Here is a 27,164-nt window from a genome sequence, read left to right as displayed (position 1 = left end):
GGAAATGCCATTTTTACAATGGTTGAAAGAATTTACATTTTTGTGTCAAATATTTAACCTGTGTAGCTCTAGCTCTTTAAATATATCATTTGTAAAAAGAAGTCTCTGATATCCAATACAATCTAAACATAAAGTGTATTTTAAACATATGTCATATTTGTCTTAAATTATCTGTTATTACCATTGTCAATAGTTTAATAATCAAGGCTAAAATCTTAATAGTATGATTTCATGCGTACGTTATACTGAAGAGTTATACCAAATGAGTATATTCTACTTGTCAAAGCTAAATCGATTCATCGATATTCATTTACTTCATTAGCGGATTCCGGGGTAGGGGTGGGGCACCGGCGCCCCCACCCCCAACCTCTAAAATCGCCGGTGCATAGTTAATTTATCTTACGTTCTTGGTAAATAAGTGCAAAATATACATTTTTTTTTCTCGCTCGCTACGATCGCGTACTTAATTTGTCTTTTCTGACTGAAGAATATAAAATATGCATTTTCTCGCTCGCTACGCTCGCATTAATAATTCATCTTTTTTCTGGGTGAAAAACATACATTTTTTTCGCTCGCTACGCTCGAATATGTAATTTGTCTTCTGTTCTGGGTGAAAAATATAAAATATGCATTTTTTTCTCTATCGCACAGGTAATTTGTCTTTGTTTTTGGTGAAAAGATATGCAATTTTTTTCTCGCTGGCTATAATCGCACATTTAAAATCTGACGAAGTTTACATGAACTCCCATAAAGTTCTTTACAATTTTTATGTTAATCCTAGGTAAACCGTCCCCATTAAAATCTTCAGAAATCGGAGTAAGAAATTCCGAGATACTTGCACTTGCGCAAGAATATTTAGTCTGACAATTCATAAAACGTGACTATAGCTAGCATGTTATTTGTGTTGATTTTGTCACAAAACCTGTCCTTTGTCAGTAGCAAATAAAGTACCCCAGAAACGCCCAAAATGCACCAGATGGATCCATTGTTTTCAAAATTTGGAATTTGAAAAGTGGATCATGGCCCCGGATCCCACTACTTGCTCTACACTACAAATACATTACGCCTCCTCTAACTACAAATCCTGAACCCGCCCCTGTACTTCATGTTTGATGGACATCTGCCAAAAATACTCAACTTTTGAAGTAACCGTAATAATATGACAAAAATCAATAGTTAATTTAAGTGATATTGTCATTGTGCACAACAATTTCATTGATCAGTCAATTTTATATAGTTTCATTAACACTACCTTATTTTCTAGTTTCAGACATTAAAATGAATATCGTTTTGATATTTTTGTTTGGTTCAAGTTGTGTTTTATATGGAAATGCTATGATACAAGGCGAGTATAAATAACTTCATTCTTATAATGAATTGAATGCATTGAAATTAACTGTACATTAGTTAGACTGATTTTCGGATGACGCTATATGTTATTATTATGTCATTTGTTTATCATGATTTGCGTGTGTATAGATATACCAGCACATTTATGCTATGCGGCAGTCAAATTTGTATCAAACCTCGATCATTAGATAGAATATTTTTTGTTCGTTATTCTTTATATACAAACAGACAACACTAACCCATGGTATATTATGGTAGTAAAAATGGTGGCCATTATGAGTTGTATTGGTACTTATTAGAAGAAGAAATAGCAACGGCGGCGATGGTGAGTTATTGGTGGCTGCCTCCACCAGTGTTGTCAAAAAGACCAGTGTCAAAAAGAATACTAAGGTTTAGAAATTGTTTCAGATTTTACGACCATCCTAACAACCAAAAAAGTTCCAGGCTTTAAAGGGAAACAATTATCTACACAACGTGCAGAAAATGCAGTAATACAAGGTATGCCTTAATACTATTCTAATGTAAATTCGGCGACTAAAAATCAACATTACACCGAAATAAACGTTTAAATTAAAACAACCACGTGTATGAATACAAATATGCAAATTTATGTTCACGTGAATAAACGATGACCTCATTTCACCTGACCTGGAGCGATGATTTTTAGGTATTGGTTCTTCCCTATTATCGTATCGCTGTCCTAGAGGTCATGTAGCTTATAACGTAGAAAGGGTGGAAACCTAGCGTGGGAATCCAGACTGACAATTCAAGTTCTGATCTGAAGAAACTTGTTTCCTAACCGCAATGTCACATGTATAACACCCGAAATAGTTTGATAGCAATAATCCATAGCTAAAAATTAGAAACGTTATTTTAACGGAAAAGACACATCACGGAGGTTTCCGAACATTTCCGGTCCATAGACAATACCAGTTTGTACGTCCCATAGCTTTTCAAGCAAGTTGTAACAATTTCTAAATATGTCAAAATAAACTTAAATGTTCGTCATTGCTATCAAATTGTAAGAATGTATTTAAATGCAACGCTAATGATCTAGAATGTTGCCAACACACGACAATATGACCACATGGTAATTATGCTATTTATAGAAAATCGATTTAGCAGCCAGTCGTTGATACTGCCAATTAACCAGCATGCCTCCGATTTGGCTAAATATAATCTTTCTTTCAAATTGAAGTTTTGGTCATATTATGAACATCAGAATATGAATTTTTGTTTCTAAAATATTTCAAAAATTCCAAAGTCAAGAAAAAAAGATGACCGCGTCGAAAATCGAACCCCGGACCGCCGCGGCAATAAAGATGTTTTCCCGTCGTCGTAACCAATAGCGCTATTGCTGAAGTAGTGAATAATGACTTCAAAATGTAGATATCTTTAATCGAGACAGTTTTCCTGGAGTAATAGCATGACAAACGCTTTTCGATTTTCATCGTAGAAAGTAGTAAAAACAGCAAATTCTCCTGTGTTTCCCTGACTAACTTTCCTAACGTAAAGTTTGTCAGTAATTAAGTATTAAAGCCTTCTTAAGAAATATAGTTTTTTGTTGTTTTTTTTTGTCGGAAGATCTGTAGGCATGCCGCTAAGTAGCGCAAATTTATTGAGATTTTTTATGCATATATGTATTAGGTATAATTTCGTCTTACTAACGTGGAAACCCACAGGTCGCCCAAACCAAAGAGTTATAAAAATTAATAAAAATAAAATGCATTTTATTCTTCTTTGCCCAAACTGACATTGATGTTGCAAGCTCGCTTTGACTAAGTAGTACTACTGTCTCACAATTTTATCAACTTGTAAGCTCGTGAAAATGGGTCGTATATGAACCTGCAACGATGATATTAATACTTTCCTTTTTGAAACGGCAATCTGTAGCAAGTTGTCGGATAACAGATTTGATCAACTGGAAAAAGATCTTCAGATCTAACTAAATTATAAACTTAATATCCCGTGAAAAATTGACGATACTAAACAAATACATGTTTCGTCCTCACATTATTAAAATATAACTGATTTTTTTTTTTTTTTTTTTTTTTTTTTATGGTTAGATGAAAACCTTTATTATTTAACGGCTACACTTTTTGTCTCAGATGTAAGAAAAATCTCATAGATATTAACGTTTCTTGACAGTGGTGTTAGATGTTGGATTTCTCTCGGTGTAAACTTCTTTCATTAACCTTATTATAAAAAATGATTTTAAATTTTAACAGTTCAGTGATTTTTTCCTCAAAATATGAACATTTCAATTTCTTTCAGCCTTAACATGAGAAATAAAAATTCCTGCCTCCATACGTTTTCTCATTCATAGAAATATTGAAACATTCAAATTGTTTTAAGCCAGATTTTGCTCACTTTAGCTAAAGTCATTTGAGTCGCACCATGAGAAAACCAACATTATAGTGCATTTGCGACCAGCATGGATCAAGCCTGCGCATCCGCAAATTTTCTAGAAGGATATGTCTGGGTTGATACAAATATATGTATCAAAATTAAAACGGTTTTGTTTCGCCAGTTACATATTGTTCGATTTTTTTCGGTCTGACTAAATTGACTGAATGTCAAGCCTTTTTGTGTAGCCAGCTGTTATGTATAGCAGACTTCGAAGTATAAGAGATGGAGTGATAATTAATGCAGCTGTCTGATAAGGACTAAATCAGTGTGTAAATAATAAATTGCAGGCACTGTCCGAAAGCTTTAGAAACAAATCTTAAAAGCTGAATGAATGGTTTGGAAAAAATGCTTACAATATTCCTTTATAGTAAAACACCATTGATGTAATTTATGTTGTAGTTTTCATCACAACTAAACCAAAAGGACCAAAAAAATTTTTCGTTAAAGACTGAATCAGTGTGTATGTAAACAATGACTGGCAGAGAAAAAAGATTAATTTTGAAACAAAATCTGAATATTTTGCAATATATGTTCTTCTGGTTTATATAAAGAATTCCGCAGATGTCACTTTCTTTTCAATATTTTACACACTGATTAGCAGGCATCATCAGCGCTTTGAGCGCTTTGATTATTGTAGTTGTAGTAACGGTGGTTATGATGAGTTGTAATAGTTTTTATGGTAGTTGTACAAATGGCGGCGGTCTAGAGTTGTAGAAGCTGTTATTGTTTTAACAGTAGTAATGACGACTGTAATGAGTTGTAGAAATAGTTATTGTGGTTACAGTAGCAATGGCGCCTGTGATGATATGTAGAAGTGATTTTCGTGGTAACAGTGGTAATGGCGCCCGTGATGCGTTGTAAACATAGTTATTGTGGTAACAGTAGTAATGGTGCATGTGATACGTTGTAGAAGTAATTTTCGTGATAACAGTGGTATTAAATGGCGGTAATGGCGCCTGTGATGCGTTGTAAACGTAGTTATTGTGGTAACAGTAGTAATGGTGCCTGTGATGAGTTTTAGCAGTAATTTTGTGGTAACAGTAGTGATGGTGTCTGTGATGAGTTGTAGAAGTAATATTTGTGGTAACATTAGCAATGGCGACTGTGATACGTTGTAGAAGTTTATTTCGTGATAACAGTGGTAATGGCGGTAATGGCGCCTGTGATGCGTTGTAAACGTAGTTATTGTGGTAACAGTAGAAATGGTGCGTTTGATGAGTTTTAGAAGTAATTTTTGTGGTAACAGTAGTAATTGGTGTGGTCACAGTTGTAATACCGACTGTGATGACTTTGAAGATATTTTTGTGGCGACAGTAGTTATTGTTCCTATGATGACTTGTAGAAGCAGTTTGTGTGGTAACAATAGTAATTGCGCCGTTGGTGAGTTGTAGAAGTCATTATTGTGGTAACAGTAGGAATGGCGCCTGTGATAATTTGTAGAAGTAATTTTTGTGGGAGCAATAGCAATGGCGCCTATGATTAGTTGTAGAAGTCATTAATGTAGTTACAGTAGGAATGGCGCTTGTGATAATTTGTTGAAGTAATTTTTGTGGTAACAGTTGTAATGGCGCCTGTGATGAGTTGTAGAATTCATTATTGTGGTAACAGCAGGAATGGCACCTGTGATAAGTCATAGAAGTAATTTTTGTGGTAACAGTATTAATGACGCCGGTGATGACTTGTAGAAATCATTTTTGTGGTAACATTTGTAACGGCGCCTGTGATGAGTTGTAGAAGTCATTATTGTGGTAACAGTTGGAATGGTGCCTGTGATAAGTTGTAAAAGTAATTTTTGTGGTAACATTATTAATGGTGCCTGTGATGAGTTTTAGAAGTAATTTTTGTGGTAAAAATTGTAATGGTGACAGTGATGAGTTGTTCAAGTACTTTTGTGGTAACAGTGGAAATGGCGACTGTGATGATTTGTAAAAGAAGTTATTGTGGTAACAGTAGCAGTGGTGGCCATGGTGAGTTTTTGAAATAGTTATTGTGGTAACAGTAGCAATGGTGGCCATGATGAGTTCTTGAAATAGTTATTATGGCAACAGTAGCAATGGTGCCTGTGATTAGTTGTAGAAGTAATTCTTGTGGTAGAATTAATTTTTGTGGTAATAGTAGTAATGGCGCCTGTGTTGACTTGTAGAAATCATTTTGTGGTAACAGTAGCAGTGGAGACTGATGTGAGTTGTAGAAGTAATTTTTGTGGTAAAAGTTTTAATAGCGACTGTGATCAGATGTAGAAGTAATTTTGTGGTAACAGTAGTAATTGCGACTGTGATGAGCTGTAGAAGTACATGTAGTTATTGTGGTAGCAGTAATAATGGCGCCTGTGATGAGTAGTAGAAGTAATTTTTGTGGTAACAGTAGCAATGGCGCCTGTGATGAGCTGTAGAAGTAATTTTTGTGGTAACAGTAGCAATGGCGCCTGTGATGAGTTCTAGAAGTCATTATTGTGGTAGCAGTAATAATGCCGCCTGTGATGAGTAGTAGAAGTAATTTTTGTGGTAACAGTAGCAATGGTGCCTGTGATGAGCTGTAGAAGTAATTTTTGTGGTAACAGTAGCAATAGTGCCTGTGATGACTTGTAGAAGTCATTTTGTGGTAGCAGTAGTGATGGCGACTGTGATGAGCTGTAGAAGTAATTTTTGTGGTAACGGTAGTAATGGCGCCTGTGATGAGCTATAGAAGTATTTTTTGTGGTAACAGTAGAAATGGTGCCTGTGATGAGTTGTAGAAGAAATTTTGTGGTAACAGTTACTGTAGTAATGTCGCCTTCGATGTGTTGTAGAAGTAATTTATGTGGTAAAAGTTGTAATGGTGACAGTGATGAGTGTACAAGTACTTTTGTGGTAACAGTGAAAATGGCGACTGTGATGATTTGTAAAAGCAGTTATTGTGGTAACAATAGCAATGGTGGCCATGATGAGTTGTTAAAATAGTAATTGTGGCATAAGTAGCAATGTCGGCTCTGATGAGTTGTTGTAGTAGTTATTGTGCTAATAGTTATCATAGCGGAGGATCATTTTGTTGCAGTAGTAATTGCTGTAATGAAAGTAATGGCGGAAGGGATGAGTTGTAGTAGTAGTTATTATGGAAGTAGTGGAAAAAGCGTTTAGTACAAGTAGAAATTGCGGCGATCGTGAGTAATAGTTATTGCGGTAATAGAAATGTAACACCCGTAGGTGCTAAGTCAGTATTGGCAGGCGGAAGTAATTGAAGTCAACACAGTTTAAAGTTCATGGAATATTTGTTTTTTCTTCTGGATCGGAATCTTTTTGTTTGCCAAGTCCCGAAGTTGTTGACGCTTTGGATGCAACTTTCGCTTCTGAGCCTCTGATAGCACTCTCCCGCACAGTTGATTAGATCTTTAGGCGCTTCCCTGATTAGTTTTTTCCTAAATTGAGGTTGTACCTTGCCTAAAGCTAATATCATTGCCCCATGTTTCTTGATCAACGGCGTTTTACGTTTTGCCATTCTTTTGCATGCCATCTTCATGACTGTCACAACAACAAATGATGTTGTTTCTGTGAATACTTGAATGGGCTTATAAAGGCGACGGGGCATCAAAAGCTGTTTTTGCTCCATCACTGATCAAACCAGACCTAAGCGTAGATACTTGTCGATTCAGTGGTGAAAATCGGGCCAACATTCCACTCGGATACCCTGTAAATGAGGAAGAAGGCGAGCTTGCCCAAGATGAAATTTTAGACTAAGTACTGGACAAAAATGATCTTGGGGTTGAGTTACGGGACTGAGACGAGACCGAAGATTTTCCCGGAGTTAATTTGCTTACATTCCATTTACCGTTTGGAGTCAAATAGGTTAAACCATCATGTTGATTCACCACCGCGTAATCAGATCTTGACTTAGGAGTATTTAGAACAGAAGGTGGGGTGGTACTCTCAGATCTCGATTTCATGGGAGTTTGAAATCCAGACATGATACTGATAGATGTGAGAGAAAATGATCTGACTGGTGTTGTCTGATCAATCACATCAGAGACTCGATGCATAGGTCTCAAAGGCGAGTCCTGTCTTGGTGAAGATTTTCATCTTACAGTCACAAACCGAACATCAAGTTTCCTCGTGGGTGCTGGAAGTGTCCTCCCTGTGGTCTTGTCTGATTTCTTGATGTGTATTTTTACTTTCAACGGTGATTTACGTTTCTTGGCCGGTGTTTTGACAGATCTCTTTTTGCGTTTCTTGGCTGATGGCGTTTTGACAGATCTCTTCTTGGCAGGCTTGTCAAATTTTCTCAAAGTCTTTTGGCCGTCCCAACAAAGTAGTCAAATCATAACACCTCCAAGAAATCCCCTGCTTCCTGGTTTAATATCAATTTACGTTTGGTGTCGGCATCCACATTGGCGTCTGCTAACTGTTCAATTTAGGCAGTTTAGGTAGTTGAATCTTTTTCTGTATGATGATCTTGGCTGCTAACGTAAACCATTTGATCATTTCATGCAACCACCCTTTATAAACTGTTGTCTTTTATGAAGATTTTTCTCCTGGCTGAGGGATTCCAAGGCTCTGATGACAGCTTTCGGTGTGTAATCCATGACGAATTGTCTTGAAGTGAATATACCTTCTTCCTATGTCTTTTTCTTTTATACTAGTCCCGTGTACACAACAGGTCCTCGATTCCCTCCAGTCACCCAACGATGAAAAATATCTGATCTCAGTCTGTCGGACTCGGGAGTTCAATGATGAAAATCAACCACTAAATATCCATGAGGGACTGAAATGGCATCTTGATAGGCTTGGAGTAAATGCGGCAATTTAATTTGACTTACCAATTCTTTAATTTGTCCTTTATCTCTAGTATTATGAAACAGAATCATGTAATGTGCATTTAGACCCATTGCTCTGCTTGCTTTGGATTGTTAAAACATGATCTGGGTGATATAAATCACACTGGAATTACGATGATCTCTTTTCTTGTAAACCAAAGTTTGATTTTTTCTTCATCTTTACCGCCGAGCATGTCGTCGAACACCACAAAATGAGCAACACTGCTATCGCTGACAATCTCTTCGTCGTCGTCTAGGATGCCATTAACAAACTTGAATATAAGATCCTTTTCTTTCTTGCAACATAGCGTTGGTAGACTGCCATTCTTTGTAACACCACACCACTTGTTGTGGTACAGTTTGAAACACATCCGTTCTAAACTCAATTAATTGTTTGACAAATTGTGTTTTACCAGATCCACTTGGTCCAGAAATGAAAATATTGCAATGATGTTGAAAAAGTAAACTACTTTCTTCCATGATGGTTTCAATAATAACGACAACATATTCTGTTTACTATCTACTATATACTAGTTGATGACAACAAACACTACAAACATCTTTTTCAAGTAACATTTTCTTCAGTGTTTACAAAACATATTTACAATAGTTAACAGTTCTTCAACAATGTTCACAAAAGTTTTTCACAAAAGTTTTTCAAAAAACATAGTCAATAGTTATTCAACAATATACACAAAATTTCGGTAAACATAGTCAATAGATATTTAACTATGTTCACAAAAAAAAATTTGTTCAATAATAAACAATTATATAAATTGAACAAAAACATGTCTTCTGCCTTGTCATACACTTTTAATTTAAAGTTTCCTTACGAATGAAGATATCCGTAAGGCACGGTCTCATACTGGTCCACCACGACACGTTTAGTATACACTGGACGGAAAGTCTTGGTCTAGAGTTCACTGGTGACCTTTCTATCTCTGTGCCTTTTGATACGGTATGGATACTCAATGAGTTCTGAAAAAAGATTCCCTGTTTTGGACAGCTTTTAACATACCGTTGAAATTGACTTTTTGGGTGGTATTGTAATCCAGGGTAATGCCTTTGACCTTGTACACTGTGAGGCATTCCCCATTGACAATATATTCGTACCCGTAGTTTTTTGGACCAAGGGCAACATACTTGACAATTCTTCCATTGGGTACTTCATCAGTCCACTTTCCCAACCGACTATCTGTAATGGGAATATTGTATTTATCAGGGTCGTAAATGTACATACAACTGTCTGTGTCAAAGTACAAGGCCCGATCATCTAAACGTTCCAGGACTGAGTACAGTTCTTACCTGGCATAGGCAGTGACAAAGGCTGCAACCACCACATTGGCTGCAGCATTGTGTTCTGACATGTCCATGTAATCGGAATAATTGATCAGAGAAAACTCGTCATGTTAAAAGAAATCAAAGTAGTGGACCTTCTTGGTAGGGTCAGCCATGATCTCGTATAACCTGGCTGGCTTGTCAATATACTCCGATTTGGGTAAGACATTGTTTTGGGCATTCTTTCCCCAGAGACAATTGAGCATGGTTTTGACCACGGCCCTTTTGCCTGGATTCTTTTTCCACATCTTCGAGGATGACACCTTCGGCCTGAAAATAGTCGCTTTTGAACTTACCTTTATCTGCCTGAGTTTTAACCCAGTTGGGATAACCACTGGTCTCTTGTTTCCTTTTCAAGTACTTATTAATGTATTCCTTATAGACAGTGCCGCTCTATTCCTTGAAGTGCCAGATTTGATACACTTCAATGACCTTGTAACAGAGATCTAAAGCCTTATTCAAATCCACCGAGTTCCAAATCCCAACCAAAACCCTTTCCTCCTCTGAACGAGAGCAGGTCTGAAGTTCTTTCTCTGCACATGTACGGCACAAGGTGTACACCATTTTCCTATTGCAATTCATGGGTAGGACGGGTAACCATAAATTCTGAGGGGGGTGGGGGGGGGGTGCGGGGAGCACCTTACACTTGACCAAACCCCTGTATTTCTTAAGGTTTGTGATATCAATTTCTTCCTGAATTATAATGACAGTGTGATGGGATACCCTTTGTATTTGTTTACGTAAGGATACAGTGAACAAATATCAGCATACTAGATCTCTTGATTGGTACTTTCATCTACTTCTTGGTATAGGGTGACTGCATTGGTACGTCCGCCATACAGAGCATCACTGGGTTCGATAGGTTCCATATGGGGACAGAACCGATCAATCAAATTCTTGTACTCAGGGGTTTCCTTGTACCTTTGGTCAAAGTTACATTCCCAAATGTATTCAATGTGGTACCCTTGTTTTTGCAAAGTTTTAAATCTTGAAAAGGTCTCTAGATAAATGTATTCATGGTCTTTAATGAGTAGGGATTCTTGACCTCACGCTTTGGATAGCACTTTTCACACCCATGAGTCCAACACCCTAGAAACCCATACACCGTGTTGGTCTCTGCATTGTACCCATCAACAGAATAGGGACATATACGGACTTCCCCACAGTTTAATGCATGACGAATGGGTTTTTAGCTTACCTGAGCCAAAGGCTCAGGGTGAGCTGTTGTGATCGCTCACCATACGGCGTCCGGCGTCCGTCTGGCGTCCGTCCACACTTTCTTTTAAACAACATCTCCTCCTAAACCGCAAAGCCAATTTTGATGAAACTTCATAACGATGATCCTTGGATAGTCTTCTTTAAATATTGTTCAAAGAATTGAATTCCATACAGAACATACAGAAAAGGAAAACTTCAAAAATCTTTTTGTCCAAAACCAAAAGGCGTAGGGCTTTGATATTTGGTATGTACCATCATCTAGTTGGTCACTACCAAGATTGTTCAAATTATCCACCTAGGGTCAAATATGGCCCCGCCCCGTGGGTCAAATGGTTTATATAGACTTATATAGGGAAAAACTTTGAAAATCTTCCTGTAAAAAAAAAAACAGCCTAGAGCTTTGATATTTGGTATGTAGCATCATATAGTGGGCCTCTACCAAGATTGTTCAAATGATCTCCCTAGGGTGAAATATGGCCCCGCCCTGAGGGTCACATGGTTTATATAGACATGTAAAGGAAACAACTTTAAAAATCTTCTTGTCTGACACCACAAGACCTAGGCTTTTGATATTTGGTATGTAGCATTGCCTTGTGGTCCTTTACCAAGATCGTTCAAATTATTCCTCTGGGGTGAAAAGAGGACCTGCCACGGGGTTTCCTAGTTTTAAATAGACATATACAGGAAAAAGTTTTCAAAATATTCTTGCCTGAAACTGCAAGGCCTATGCTTTTGATATCTGGAATGTTGCGTTGCCTAGTGGTTTAATACCAAAATTGTTCAAATTATGCCCCTGGGGTGAAAGAGGACCTGCCCTGGGGTCCCAAGTTTTACAAAGACTCATATAAGAAAATACAAAAAACATCGTCCTGTCTGAAAGTTCAAGGCCTATGCCTTTGATATTTTGTATGTATCATTGCCTAGTTGTCCTGTAACAAGATTGTTCGAATTATATCCCTGAGATGAAAAGAGGCCCCACCCCAGGGATCACTTGATATATGAGTTATATACTAGCAAAAATACTTCAAAAAATTATCAGATCATATTTCCTAGACTGTTTAATTGTATTTACCTGATGACCCCAAGTGATAACGGTCACTCGACTGTGACCTTGACCTACTGACCTACTTTCTTGTTTTTAGCTCACCTGAGCTTAAGGCTCATGGTGAGCTTTTGTGACCGCTAAATGTCCGTCGTGTGCCGTGTGTCGTGCGTCGTGTGTCCGTCAACATTTTCTAAAAGAATCTTCTTCTTGAAAACCACTAGGCAGAATAACACCAAACTTCACTGGAATGATCCTTGGGTGGCCCCCTTTCAAAATTATTCAAAGAATTGAATTTCATGCAGAAAGGAAAAATCTTCTTATCCCAAACTACAGGGCCTAGGGCTTTGATATTTGGTATGTAGCATCATCTAGTGATCCTCTACCACGATTGTTCAAACTATCCCCCCTAGGGTCAAATATGGCCCCGCCCCGGGAGTCACATGGTTTATATAGACTTATATAGGGAAAAAATTGAAAATCGTTTTGTACAAAACCAGACGGCCAAGGGCTTTAATATTTGGTATGTAGCATAATCAAGTGGTCCTCTACCAAGTTTGTTCAAATTATACCCCTAGGATTAAATATGGCCCTGCCCCGGGGGTCCCAAGTTTTACATAGACTTAGATAGGAAAAAAACTTTAAAAATCTTCTTATCTGAAACCACAAGACATAGGCCTTTGATATTTGGTTTGTAGCATTGTCTTATGGTCTTCAACCAAAATTGTTCAAATTATATACCTGAGCTGAAAAGAGGCCCTTCCCTGGGGGTCCCAAGTTTTACATAGACTTATATAGAAAAAAATCTTCTTGTCTGAAACCACAAGACCTAGGCTTTTGATGTTTGGTATGATGCATTTTCTAGTAGTCCTCTACCAAATTTGTTCAAATTATATATTTCCCTGAGGTTAAAAGAGGCACCGCCCAAAGGTCACTTAGTTATTATATGAGTTATATAGGAAAAAATACTGCCTTGAAATTTGGATGACATGTATACAGTTTTGCATACTGATCTTAAAACATACTTCCAGTGACCATGCATGTGACCAACTGACCTACTTTCTTGTGTTTTTTTTTTTTTTAAGATACAGCCTTGAAATTTGGATGACATGTACAGTTGTGCACACTTATTCTAAAACTGACTTTCAGTGACCATGAATATGACCTACTGACCTACTTTCTTGTTTTTGAAAGTTAACAAAGAAATTTGTTCAGGCAGGCAATTTGACTCAGGTGAGCGATATAGGGCCATCATGGCTCTCTTATCCTGTGATAGTTGCCTCAGCCTGTGACCATCGTACACCTTTAATGGAATAACGGGTCTTGTTTGGATATTGAGCCAAAGTGACACATTCGGTAAAAGGTTTGATTCCGTCACTGGCCAATAACTCCTCAAAAGATTTACATCTGATCGACAATACTTTTCCATCTCTTTTTGGAACTCAAAGATGGAACCTCTTTTGACCTCTTCCTGATGCCATTCTAAAAAGGCTTCATGGGCTTCGGGTTTCATGCCGCCAGGATGATAATACTCTGAGTCTAAGTAAAATCCCACATAGTTCTGGAATTCAGCTTTGTTTGCCCAGTGTGGAAAATATCCTTTAACCATTCATTTCGGTTGGACCAAACATTTTGGGGAAAGGCTGACAATGGCATACTGAGAAAGCTCAAGGAATCAATCATTCTCAGTCCATTACATTTGAGGAGAATAAGTTTGCTTCCATTCATGATTATGGGTTTGGTTGTGGTATGACTGACCATATACCGTAAGATAAACTGCCCGTCATAACCTTGAAAATTGTGAACTATGACTGTGAATACTTTGTAGGTGGGTTTAAATAACCAAATACAAAATTCAGCCACGATATTCAGGCCCCTAAACAACATTTACCTGGGTTCAGGTAACGTGTCACAATTGTTGCACGGTTCCGTTATGTCTTTACGGATACATTTATCGCGAAAACGTTGAGCACAACAAAAATTTTGTTGTATCGATCCGGCTCTCAAAATCAAAAAAAAAAGATGTAATCTGAAGGACATTCAGATTCAGGCGAAACATATTTCGGTATGTGACATTCGTGATTAGGTCCAACAATTTTCTTACAATACCTACATTTCTTAGACCCTGAACAAGCATGACTCTTCTTTGTACCTACAACAATACCATGACATGTCTGACATTGCCATACATCTGTGATCTGTGGTTTGTTTATGCTTTTGATAACATTCAACACTTTTAAAGGTAATCCTACAGTCACTACAACTCACTGTCTGCCAGGTTCACAGAGTTCCGTTGAATAACACTGACAAATGTTTTTACACTTGTGCTGTTCTAGATTGTTATAGCCAGTGTCACAGTATCTACAATAATAACCATGTCCATAGAGTCCCCTGATTGAAGTGATGGTGTCATAATGTCCTCCGTGATGGTATACGTATATCACTTTACTCCCTTTCCTCATGGTGGGTGGGGTAAACAAAAGTTCATCTTTACCGTGTTGGTGTTAACCTTGATAATGTAGTCTGGGTAGAGCTTGGTCTGGATTTTCTGGTACTCCTTTATTCCGCACGGCTAGTCACTGTCCAATAACGTCTGAGCTTCCTTCTTTTGTAAAGATTTCTTTGCTTGACGCATCAAATGCCATCGTTTTTTCCATTCCTCGGTATTTGATTTTTGTGCATATACCTGCAACAATGGATTGTGCCAAGCACATGCTGTCATTAGGATTGTCAATTTGTATGGCACTTTGTTTGAGTTTTGTCATGTTCCCTATACTGACATGCGATCCATGATGCATATTTCTTCTGGCTTTGCCGGATCCTTGGGGCATGGAGATTTAGAAAATATTAGGTTACTGTCTGATAAATTTAAATTTATTAGGCGAGTTGAAGAAAATATATTAGGCGAGGCTCTGCCGAGCCTAATATATTTTGTTGGGTTTTGTTGGGTTTTGTTGGAGGAAGGTGTTCCTTAGTTTGATAAAATTTTATTCAAGAATCAACAATGTTAAAATATTTCGTTTCCAAGACGTTAATGCATTGGGATCAGCATTCTCACGACGACACCATTTAACACAAAAAGTTTCGATGGATTCCGCAATCTGACCACGACAAGCATCAAAACCAATAGTTGAAGAAATTCTATATTTAGGTCCTTTAAAGAATAAATTACGAATACGTTTGTCTTTAATAATATCAAAATTACCAGTGATGACATGACCTGCATCTGAATAGCAAATTTTAGAGATTTTACATTCGCAGTAAGAAGGGGTATTTGTTTGAACATCTAAGTCGGAAACAATTTTATTGTAATTGAATATAACATTTCTTATAACAGATAATAGGAACTTCGGAGTTTCTGAAATATTTAGGCACAGAATCAATGACACGTTTATCACGAAATATACTGGGTACATCGATGAAGTCAATACCTTTATTCGTGAAATAAATTTAAAGAAAATGTCTCTCATGGTCAGATTGGGTGTCAATATGTGGACGGAGAACGTGTTGTGTGTAACTTTGAATAAGATATGATACAGTGTAAAACGGATCTGTTTGAATAACACACTGGTCTTCTTCCTCGTCTAGCTTTTTTAAGAGATCGAACAGATAAAGATGTGAGACGAGAAAGCATAGAATGTCTACCAGAGTTTGAAAGAATTAAATCGAGGTCTGCAACAGACATATTGACTTTAGATTTACGCTTAACATTACCATTTCGTCTAATTCCATGAGACCTCGATTTACGTTTCCTAATATTTAAAATAGAAAAGATATCGATATCAGGGTTTTTAGAGATATTACCTTCCAGATAAATATTATCATTTAAGCCCAATGGAAAAGGTGACTGTAAATTTTTAATCCATTTGAATTTTGCTACATGTCTGGCTTTAGTTTTAAAACTAGATGTAGAATTTGTATTATATACGAATTGCTCTACTGGCTGCATTGTTACCTGATCAAATGTATGGTCAGATTTATGAAAGTGTTGGTATAAAGATGTAGTAAACTTGTTCCGACTACGCATTTTGTATGAATGTTCACGGAAACGAATTTTTAAAGAACGCCCAATTTGGCCAACATACTGAATACCACAATTTGGTGCGTTTCAAGTTAGTACATATATCATGTGGGACGTATTTCAATCAACATCAGAATTAAGTACCACATTAAAAGTTTTGCCGTTAACGTTTGAGGTAATTGTAGACCTGTGCGATAAATGATTACAACAAGAGATATCAACATGTTATTATAAAGATCATTTAGAAGAAAAATACAGCTTTAATACGAGAGTATTCTCTTTTTTCTGCGACAATTTCTTGGTTCTTTATCAGCAGCGCTCAAGGTCAATATTATTATTGTCAACGCATGGAGCTACTGTACTCTCAAAGGACTGACTTTTTCCTGACTAAACCATACTTTTCACTGAGCAATACCACCATATTTTTTCGACCTTCTACTCCCCTACAGCCGTCCTATCCACGCTTTTATATTTATTCTCCTTCAGATATAACACATTTTCATGAAGAAATACAAAGAAAATCAAAGTTAACATAAAAACGAAATGGATTCAAACACATTTTAAATATGTTTATACACAGTTACACCAAAAATACAAATAAATACTTCTGTAGACTGGCATAGCTACTGAACATTTTAAAAATCAACCCAGAATTTGATTTTCCCCTGACTTTTCTAGAATTTCATTTTACACTGACCATTATCAAGATTTCCCTGACAATTCACTGGCTTTGAAAAAAAAGTATTTAAAAATAAATTATCTTAAGTAATTATCAAATCTTAAAAGTTTAGCTGTCACGTGCCGGTGTTTATTTCAGGCTAATCATCAAAACGTATGTCGTTAATTGTATAGCCTGATAGGAGGCAATATTTTTTTGAAAAACGTAATACTGTAAATCCAAAGTAAGTAGATTTACTGATCGGAAAAAATGTTTTAACTGATATTGGATTTGTTCATGTCCTTTTCTGCAAGCTACAAGATATTGTTTTCAATGATAATCTTTTAGGTCGTCATCACGCCCAGCTTTTGTGTCATTGGTAAATCCCAAATATGATCCCATAATGTCATGTCTCAAAAGAAAGCACTTCATCGGGCTATTTTCGGAAAAAAAAATCTACTTTCAAATGCAATTATTTTAGGATAATGCTTACATGAGCAAACTTGGCTTAATTTTATATCAAGGTAGTTCTGCACGTTAGGATAGATTTTTTTTCTACTACGTAGAATTTGATTAAACTCTGATTTTCCAAACTTCGGAATATACTAAGAAAATTCAGCAAATAAAAAAGATAGGGTCGAGTGCTTGATTTTTTGGTAGACTGATTTGAAAAATTCCGACTTCACGCAAGTTTTCATAATGGGTGTCTATGGGAAAATCGCAGCTTTCATAACATTTTCGCGAATAGAACTTTTTCTACACAGGATTTTAATGAAACCTCTCACAGTCGTAAGTAAATATATGACCAATAATAAGATTATATAAAATGTATAGGTTCATGTGCCTATTTTTTAGATATTTGGCTATGAGTAAAATGAACCGCCTATTTAAGGTTAATTCTAAGACATTATTTTGAATTATTTAAAGACAATAAATTCTTACGCCGCCATTTTTTCCTAGCATGCGATAGGAACATGCCGATTTCGATAGAATGCAAAGTGATACGCGTTCTATTATATTGGAACAAAAGTTAAGCAATCCCTTACTGAGTCATAACCGAATGTGTAAAAACTCGCAGACTGTCGTTATATGAACACGCCTTATTATTAATAAAAGATGATAAACGAATATAAAATCATAAAATCTAATACATAAATTCTATTGTTATCCGAATATAATTATAATAACAGGATAAAACCGTTATTTTAAAGAGTCTAACAAAAAACAGACACAGTTGGTTGATTACAAGTATATAATTATATGAGATACACAACTACATTATACAAATATTACATACATCTTAAACATTATATCTTTGGAGAAAGGGGGCAGCCCCACTCGGTCCATCACTGCAAGCTGGCCAGCCGGCTAAGGCCATCACGACTGCAGGCTATGACGCTTGCGGATCATAGTAGGCAGATCCTGACCAGTGTAAAGGTACAGGTGATACTGCCGCAGTTCCTGGAACCAGTCTAGGGTTCGGACAGAGAACTGGAGTTCCCGGTGAACCAGACTTTGGTTAACAGCCCGGGAACAAGAAGCCATGGTGAATGGCTCAGAGATGGGTCGGCCACTGTTCGAGCGAACAGGACTATAACATCTCTGGTAGTTCATGATTTATCTTCCATGAACTGAATGACAGATGATGATGATGTTCATCGAAACAGTCAACAAAGTTGAACTGCAGGCCAGTCGTGATGCAAGGCATACAAGCCTGAAAGGTTGAATGGCAAGTATGAAAATAGTTTGGGACGATAGACGGCTGCATATATGGAAATAGCGTATCAGAACCACATGGGACTCATAAACCCGCAGACATGGCATATTTTGACGTTTGTTTCATGGTTAGATTTGCTATTTCTGAAGGGGGCCATATATAACAAAGTTATATATATGGTCATATATTGCCTTAGTAAGTGATTGACCTGTAGGGCATACTCCAGGTGACAGAACTTGGAATGTAAGAGCTGGTGGTGGGGAGGGATGGTGGTTAGCGAGTTAGGCAGCTGCAGCAGAAAGACTGAATGCATTGCTAGAGTACTGCTTGTTATAAATGTAAACCAGTGAGTCATACAAAGGTATCAGACAGAGAGTTTCATACACAGTTAACCCCTAAAGGGTATATAGCATAACTATTGTTAAACTCTTTAAAACCTGATTAAATCCAATAATATTTAATCACCACTTTAAAGAGTCTAACAAAAAACAGACACAGTTGGTTGATTACAAGTATATAATTATATGAGATACACAACTACATTATACAAATATTACATACATCTTAAACATTATATCTTTGGAGAAAGGGGGCAGCCCCACTCGGTCCATCACTGCAAGCTGGCCAGCCGGCTAAGGCCATCACGACTGCAGGCTATGACGCTTGCGGATCATAGTAGGCAGATCCTGACCAGTGTAAAGGTACAGGTGATACTGCCGCAGTTCCTGGAACCAGTCTAGGGTTCGGACAGAGAACTGGAGTTCCCGGTGAACCAGACTTTGGTTAACAGCCCGGGAACAAGAAGCCATGGTGAATGGCTCAGAGATGGGTCGGCCACTGTTCGAGCGAACAGGACTATAACATCTCTGGTAGTTCATGATTTATCTTCCATGAACTGAATGACAGATGATGATGATGTTCATCGAAACAGTCAACAAAGTTGAACTGCAGGCCAGTCGTGATGCAAGGCATACAAGCCTGAAAGGTTGAATGGCAAGTATGAAAATAGTTTGGGACGATAGACGGCTGCATATATGGAAATAGCGTATCAGAACCACATGGGACTCATAAACCCGCAGACATGGCATATTTTGACGTTTGTTTCATGGTTAGATTTGCTATTTCTGAAGGGGGCCATATATAACAAAGATATATATATGGCCAAACGAGGTGAGTGAATAAGCAATGAACCGAAACGAGTGCCCCCCGAAAGTGTTAAATAGCAATCTTTTGCAAACTTGTTGCTGATATAGAAACTCTCCTGCTGCTCTTAACATCATAACATCAGCTTTGATAGTATATCCCATTTAAAATATAACACCTTTTTGAAAGTTCACAGATATTTATAACATAAAACAACAGAATAATGTCAATAATCTGCAGCTGTGGGAGCAATTACATCCCGCAGTGAGATAAAACATTTACATGGCAGTTATAATAACAACAAAATCAAGAGGCATTGACATATCCTATCAAGTTTAGATTAGACCAGAGTATCACCATTAATCAGTGGTAATTGCTTGTTTACTCTGCATGGGGAATGTCCTGAACTGAACTCAGTAATTGGTGATTAATGACAGACATAAAAATGCTCCACAGGGTGAGCAAGCCATAATTAAAGTGGCTCTGTGTCTAAATGTTCTTAAAATGAAAAGACGATTTTTTTTGATTTTTTTTTTTTTTAAATGCTTTAAAGTACACCAAATGATGTCAGTAGTGATTATAGTCATATTATTGAATAAAAGGAACCATTTTTAGTTTCACATCACTTAAGGGGTTCTTAGCACAGGGGTGCTTTAATTGCAACAGATAGCATATCAGTGACAGGCCCCTCTAAGCTACAGGCCAATTAGCTTTCAACAGGAATGAATGTTATCATAACAAGGAGAAAATACAGAAAAACAAATCCCATGTGGGACATTAATTGTGGCTAGACAATAAAGATCAGCAGCACTGATTAAATTGAGTATGGAGTATGAAATTAGGCATACTAATGGGCCTGGAAAGAGATATAGCTAGAAGATACTATTAATTACCTTCAATGATGAAGGTAGATATTAAAAATTTAAAATACATTTGCAGCAAAATAAGTAGATCATGATTCATGAACTGCTTTCAATAGCGGAAAACACTTTGTGTTATTATACCTATTATATAGTTTAATCAGTTCAATATTCCCAATGAATGACACTACAGTGATACCGGAACAAAACACTTGTAATTGAGCTCCAATATTTATAATAAATAGCGAGCTTGTCCATAATCAAAAAATTGAAGTAAGACAACAAAGCATTGGGAAGCATGAGCTTCCTGCGGTGTATGATAAATTAACAGACATGATAGAGTACTGATGATTGTTGTTTTTGTTTTGTTTTTTGTGTGTTAACCAAGAACGAAAGTGCAAAGGACACTCCTGGTTCCAGTCTTATATCTACAAAGCAGTAGACTAAACACATATACAATGTACGTCTATTAGATTGCATTTATAGCTCCATTGTGAAATAATGAATTGAACCTAACACTGACTTTTGAAAGCATTACAAACACTCATGCTTTCTTCCTAATACTGGCATAGCAGAAGACTAAGAACACTCGTACTTCTGCTTGATTGCAATTACAGCTCCATTGTGAAAGAATGAATTGCAGCTGACGTCGTTACACTATTGTGCTCTCTGAATAATATTTACGTAGTAGAAGACATATAAAAATAAACACATATACATCTCTTTGCAGTTATAGCTCCATTGAGAAAATATGAATTGAACCTAACACTGACTTTAGAAAGCATTACAAACACTCATGCTTTCTACCTATTAATGACAAAGCAGAAGACTGAAACACACAGGTACATCTACTAGACTGCAATGATAGCTATTTCCTATGGGCTTGCACAATTGCTAAATCACCCTTGGATGATTTGATAATTAAAGGCCACACATAGCTTTATGTGCTTCCTGTATAAGAGCACCATCAGCTCTGATGTATTTTGTATAACAATCGGATGACCATCTTCCTAAGGTTCTGATCAGATGATCAGGGACTTGAAATCGCGCTGCTGTTGTGGCAGCACCAATTCGAAAGCTGTGGCCAGAATAGAGTTTGGTATCCTTTCCAAGCAGTAGTAGTTTGTGAATGCTCTGAATGAAGAATTCCCTCGTTAGTGTTGTTCCCTTGGAATTAATGAATAGTGGATCAGTCGCACATGCTCCGCATTGTCTTCTCTAATTAAGATATCTGTCCATATGTGTCACAGGACAGGTTGAAGAATTTGTAGCTGTGATTGTTAGTTTGACTCCTGATCTAAATATGTCTGCTTTGGAATTTGGCAGAAATAATACATAAGAACTGTTTTTGTTTGAGAACTGGATATTTTGCAGAGTTAATGGTGCATTGCTTCTCTTTGACCTTTGAGCATGCACTGTGAACTCTCCACATCTCAGAAATCCAAAGAATGCCATCGTACATGCAGCTGCTAACATTAAAACTGTCATAAAGGCCAAGATACCTACAATTTAGTAGGCTCACAAATTCTGTCAAGATCTCATGTGTTATTGGTAACCGTTCCTGTGATTTATATGTTATCCGCGTCGTTTTTCAGCATTGTATACACTTTGAAAATCAGCGAAGAATTTTCAACAGATATCAGTTTACTCCAGTATTTCAAAATAATAATTTTTCGGAATACGTACAACGGTACTCGGCCGAATTCTCCATATAGGACAGAGGTAGTAGTTGAGCCTAGCATACGTCTTAGAAATTTTAGGTGTATCAATTCTATACCAGTTGCATAATGTGACCCCCAAATTTCTGAGCAAAAATTTAAGATTGACCCTACTAACGTATCAAATAAATGAATTCGTTTAGATATTGGAAGTTCAATTTGTTGAAATATTGAGAACAAATTATGTAATGAAAATGAGGCATGCTGAGCGATCAGTTTTTTGGGTTCGAGCCCAGTTTCCATTTTTTGAACAGATTAACGCCTGAGTATTTAAATGAATTAATGTTCTCTAACTTAGCTCCGTATATGTAAAAATCAGCTGTTGTGGGACGACCTAGTTCGAAAATCATAGCTTTAGTTTTTTCTACATTAATTTTCAAACCCCAAACATTGCAGTAATTTTCAACATCCTTAAGCATTGACTGCAAAGATTCCGTGACAATGCAAATAAGACCGTATCGTCGGCATAAAGTATTAAGAATAATTTCAAGTCATCAATACATATAAGATCATCAATATTTGTATTAATATTTTGTATTATATCATTCACGAAAAACATGAAAAGTTATGGCGAGCTCGGGTCTCCCTGTTTTAAACCGACATCTGAGTTGAAGAAGTTAGAAGTATCCGACTTAAATCGCACACACGACTTAACTGTAGAATACATCGCGCGTAATGCTTGTACAAACTTTCCACTGACATTTCATTTAATAATTTTTGCCATAGATGCTGTCTGTCGACTTTATCAAAACATTGTTGATAGTCAAGAAATATACAATAAACCTTTTGTTTTACACTAAGTGCTCTGGCTATAATTGCTTGGAGAATAAATATGCAGTCAGTAATGGATTTTCCTTTTTGAAAACCGAACTGATTCTTTGACAGTTTGTCATATTTCTTGCTCCATTTATTTAGCCTGTTTAACAGAATTTGGGAATAGATCTTTGCTAATATATTTATCAAGGTGATACCTCGGTAATTTCTTGCCATGTTAACGTCGCCCTTTTTAAATATTGGTGTAATTATACCTTGTCCCCATAAGACTGGGTACTCCCTACTCCCAAAAATCCTGTTATAAAGGCATTTTAAAAATGGTGACAGTAGATCAAATACTGATTTAAATATTTCGGCTGGTAGATTATCTATTCCTGGGCTCTTATTATTGTTTAGTGAAAAAACCGCCTCTCTGATTTCGACCTCAGAAATTTCTGCATCTAGCTCTTGATTATTTAAATTTGAATTTTCGTTAATTGGCTCATCATTCGCCGAGGATGTACCCCCAAACATTTCTTTAAAATGGGTAAACAGATCTTCAGTTGTAAGTGATTAGAAACTGGAAGATATAATAACACACCCAGGGCTCAAAGAATCTGTAAATCTTGTAATATGAACCAAATTGAATCAGAGTTCCATTTCCTATTAGTTTGTCCGAAATATAGAGATTTAAGAAAGAAGTTCTTCAAACCATATTTTGTCATTGGCCTACCTTGTCAAAATTTGATTTACTGTTAAGTTCTACCTCTAAAACGGTTCTTAATAACCTCTCAAAATATATATACTTTGCAAACAAATCTAGAATAGCCATTTAAATAGATATTTAGACCATTTTTGTCATGTGTTCGTTTCACCTCGCTTTTTCACTGTTGTAAATGTTAATTACTTTACCTTCCAGAAAATGTATTTTTGCAACTGTTAACTAAATAACTATCTCACTCTTCAGAAAATGTATATTTCATGTTTTCTCTCTTTGAATAGTATTTGTATTGCTATAAACATTAATGTTTTATGCGAATAAAATCTTTGGTATTGGCATTGGTTTAATGTTCACTTGTGACTTTTTACACCTCTAAGAATAACTTGTAGCTGGTGGAGTTCTGATCCGTTTGAGAGGGGTGATTGAACTTTATTCTTCAAATAGTGATAACAAGGTCCTGACATTGCTAATTGTGGGATATTTTAAACCTCTCTCAGTACAAAAAGCCACAAAATAAATCAAAGTTTGTTCATCAATTGCTGGAGGTATACTGGTATTTGTAAGCCACAGAGAGTTTTGTTCCATGAAAAATGTAAACAATTTAAATGCAGTTATACAAATTTGTTGTACCAACTTCATGAGCTGCATTCCACAGTTTTGCTACAGTATTCTCTAACCAAGGTATAGCTTGCATAGGGGTGGCACTTTGGTGGGATATTTGTCCGCGTCTGGTGCTAGTCTTCGGAACCGTTGCATCTGAATCTGAGTTGTCCTTTCTCTTGGAAAGTTCAGCCAAAGTAACCTGCATTTTCAACATTTCTTCCTGTAGTTGTGATAAGTTTCCCCGGAATGTCTGCCATAGCATTTACAACTCCTTGTGCATTTGTATCATGTTTTGAATTGACCACATTGTCACTGTTTCTGTTCTGGATTTGCTGGTACAGTTTCAGCAATGTTTTGTGAGGTGTATTGTTGGGTAAAACAATACCTTCCGCTTTCAACTTTTCTTTTAGCATTGCTAAGGTCCAGTTGGCAGGATTTGTCATATTAAGTCCATTTAGAGGGGATCTGCTTCTTTGTCTCTGTGTGTCTTCAGAGGCACGAGACACAGCCCGGGAGCGCACTCTACTGTCTATCCCAGACCTTTCCTGGGCTCTTCCCCTCCTACGTGGCATTATTTTATTTTATTATATTTATTATTTTTTATTTAATTTTTATTTATTTATTTATTTATTTTTTTTATATCACTTCTGCAGTCTTGTTTGTACTAATCCTGTACAATGTCCAACAATAATTTCACAGCACAGTTGAATCAAGCCTAGATACAGTATATGACTAAATAATTCTTTAAAACATCCAATAAGTCACTGTTAATTCATATAGTCCAAGACACAGAATATTTCAAAGTAGTTCCTAGTAATTGTAAAATAATTTTACTCAAATTATTATATTAGCGAGTTAGGCAGCTGCAGCAGAAAGACTGAATGCATTGCTAGAGTACTGCTTGTTATAAATGTAAACCAGTGAGTCATACAAAGGTATCAGACAGAGAGTTTCATACACAGTTAACCCCTAAAGGGTATATAGCATAACTATTGTTAAACTCTTTAAAACCTGATTAAATCCAATAATATTTAATCACCACGAAATGTACCTCTATACACATTCAATAAATTACAAAAGAAAACTATAAAGACTGTTAATTAGTATCATTTTACACTGATGCGGTGAAACCCTATAATGAATCTATAGAAAAATGTTATTACAATACCCTGTACCATTGTTCAGTATAAAATGCTTTTCATTTTGAATAATAATTTAAAAATATTGGATTAATAAACGAATATTTGAATTTATATCACCTTAATATAAAACCAATGTGTAGAAAAATAGACAATTGAAGACCTGCTCCAGTCCTACCTTTTAACCTTAAATTGTCACTGAAAACATGAAAATCCTGACTATGAACAGTGACGTCTGTCAAAATAGTCTATTGTACATGTTTATAAAATTCTATATAAAATACCTGTGGTTTTGTGTGCTAAAGAGCGACGCGTGGCCGTTAATTGTTTCCTACGGTGTTTCGTTTGGACAATCGTGACTTTTTATTTAATATTAAACCGCGATTCACGATGGTACGGTGATGAAAACGCGATGGCGCGATGGCACGATGATGAAGCAACGATGGTACGATGGTGACAACGCGATGGCACGATGAAGAAATCGTGATGGTGCGATGGTACGATGGTAAAATGTCGATGTAATATCGCGTTTTCATCATCGTACCATCGCATTTTCACCATCACACCATCGTGCCATCGCGTTTTCACCATCGTACCATCGTGGTTTCACCATCGTGCCATCGCGTTATCATCATCGTACCATCGTGGTTTCACCATCGTACCATCGCTTTTCCACCATTGTACCATCGCGTTTGTATCAAGCCTGTATTTCACTGACACATATACTGTACCATTACGCATGCCCACCGGAAGGCGATGGTACGATGGTGAAAACGCGATGGTACGATGGTGATAACGCGATGGAACGATGGCGAAAACGCGATGGTACGATGATGAAAACACGATGGTACGATGGTGAAAACGCGATGGCACGATGGTAAAAACGCAATTATACGATGGTGAAAACGCGATGGCACGATGGTACGATGATGAAAACGCGATGGTACTATCGCACCATCGCGATTTCACCATCGTTCTATCGCATTTTCACCATCGTACCATCGTTGTTTCGTCATCGTGCCATCGCGCCATCGCGTTTTCGTTATCGTACCATCGTGCATCGCGGTTTAGTTGTAAATAAAAAGTCCCGATCGTCCAAACGGAACACCGTAGTTTCCTATTGTTATCATGGGTTGTATACACACAACACAATTTGAATAGCCGTGGAGCAGGGCTTTTAATAGAAATTACACCCGGATATTGTGAATCATTGAAAAGGGTGAATCGACCATTCGATATTTACTGAAATGAACGCTTACACGCGTCGTCTGCAGGCATTACACCGTTAACTCAACGCCCGACTGATTTCAAAAATTGACTGCACCAACCCAAAAATGGCGGCATATAAAGAAGGAAAATAATGACTCCACAAAAACAAAATGGCGGTTTAAATAAACAAAGAAGGAATCGGACTACTTGGAGTGCCAGCTCTAACTACTTTTAACTTCAGAAAGATAGTAACAGTGCCATTTTAATAAATTACACACTGGTTGCCATTAATTCATAATCTAATTTTTCCTTTTTTCCGTACGCCGAATCCAGACATTAGAGAGTTTGAGATTTCAACCTTCGCCTTCCCCTTCAACGTCTCTTGCGAAGTTAACGTATGAAGTTGAAGTTTGATTAAAATTCCTTGAGATTTCAAACATAAGAATGAACCTTACTTCTTTTAATCCGCCTATTCAATT

The 27,164-nt window shown here is 36.9% G+C and overlaps 1 protein-coding gene across 1 annotated transcript in view; it reads left to right on the top strand.

Annotated features, from left to right (window-relative positions):
* The first annotated feature begins 1,771 nt into the window (after positions 1 to 1,771).
* Positions 1,772 to 27,164, top strand: part of LOC128547244 (uncharacterized) — a 40,416-nt gene continuing 15,023 nt past the window's right edge. Inside the window, exon 1 of the mRNA XM_053519321.1 lies at positions 1,772 to 1,848. The gene's annotated coding sequence lies outside the window, so the exon portion shown is untranslated. The remainder of the gene's footprint in view (positions 1,849 to 27,164) is intronic.

Source organism: Mercenaria mercenaria, chromosome 12 (assembly GCF_021730395.1).
Source record: "Mercenaria mercenaria strain notata chromosome 12, MADL_Memer_1, whole genome shotgun sequence".
Lineage (NCBI taxonomy): Eukaryota > Metazoa > Mollusca > Bivalvia > Venerida > Veneridae > Mercenaria > Mercenaria mercenaria.
Note: the sequence above shows the minus strand (reverse complement) of the source record. Positions and strands in the feature narration are given on the sequence as shown.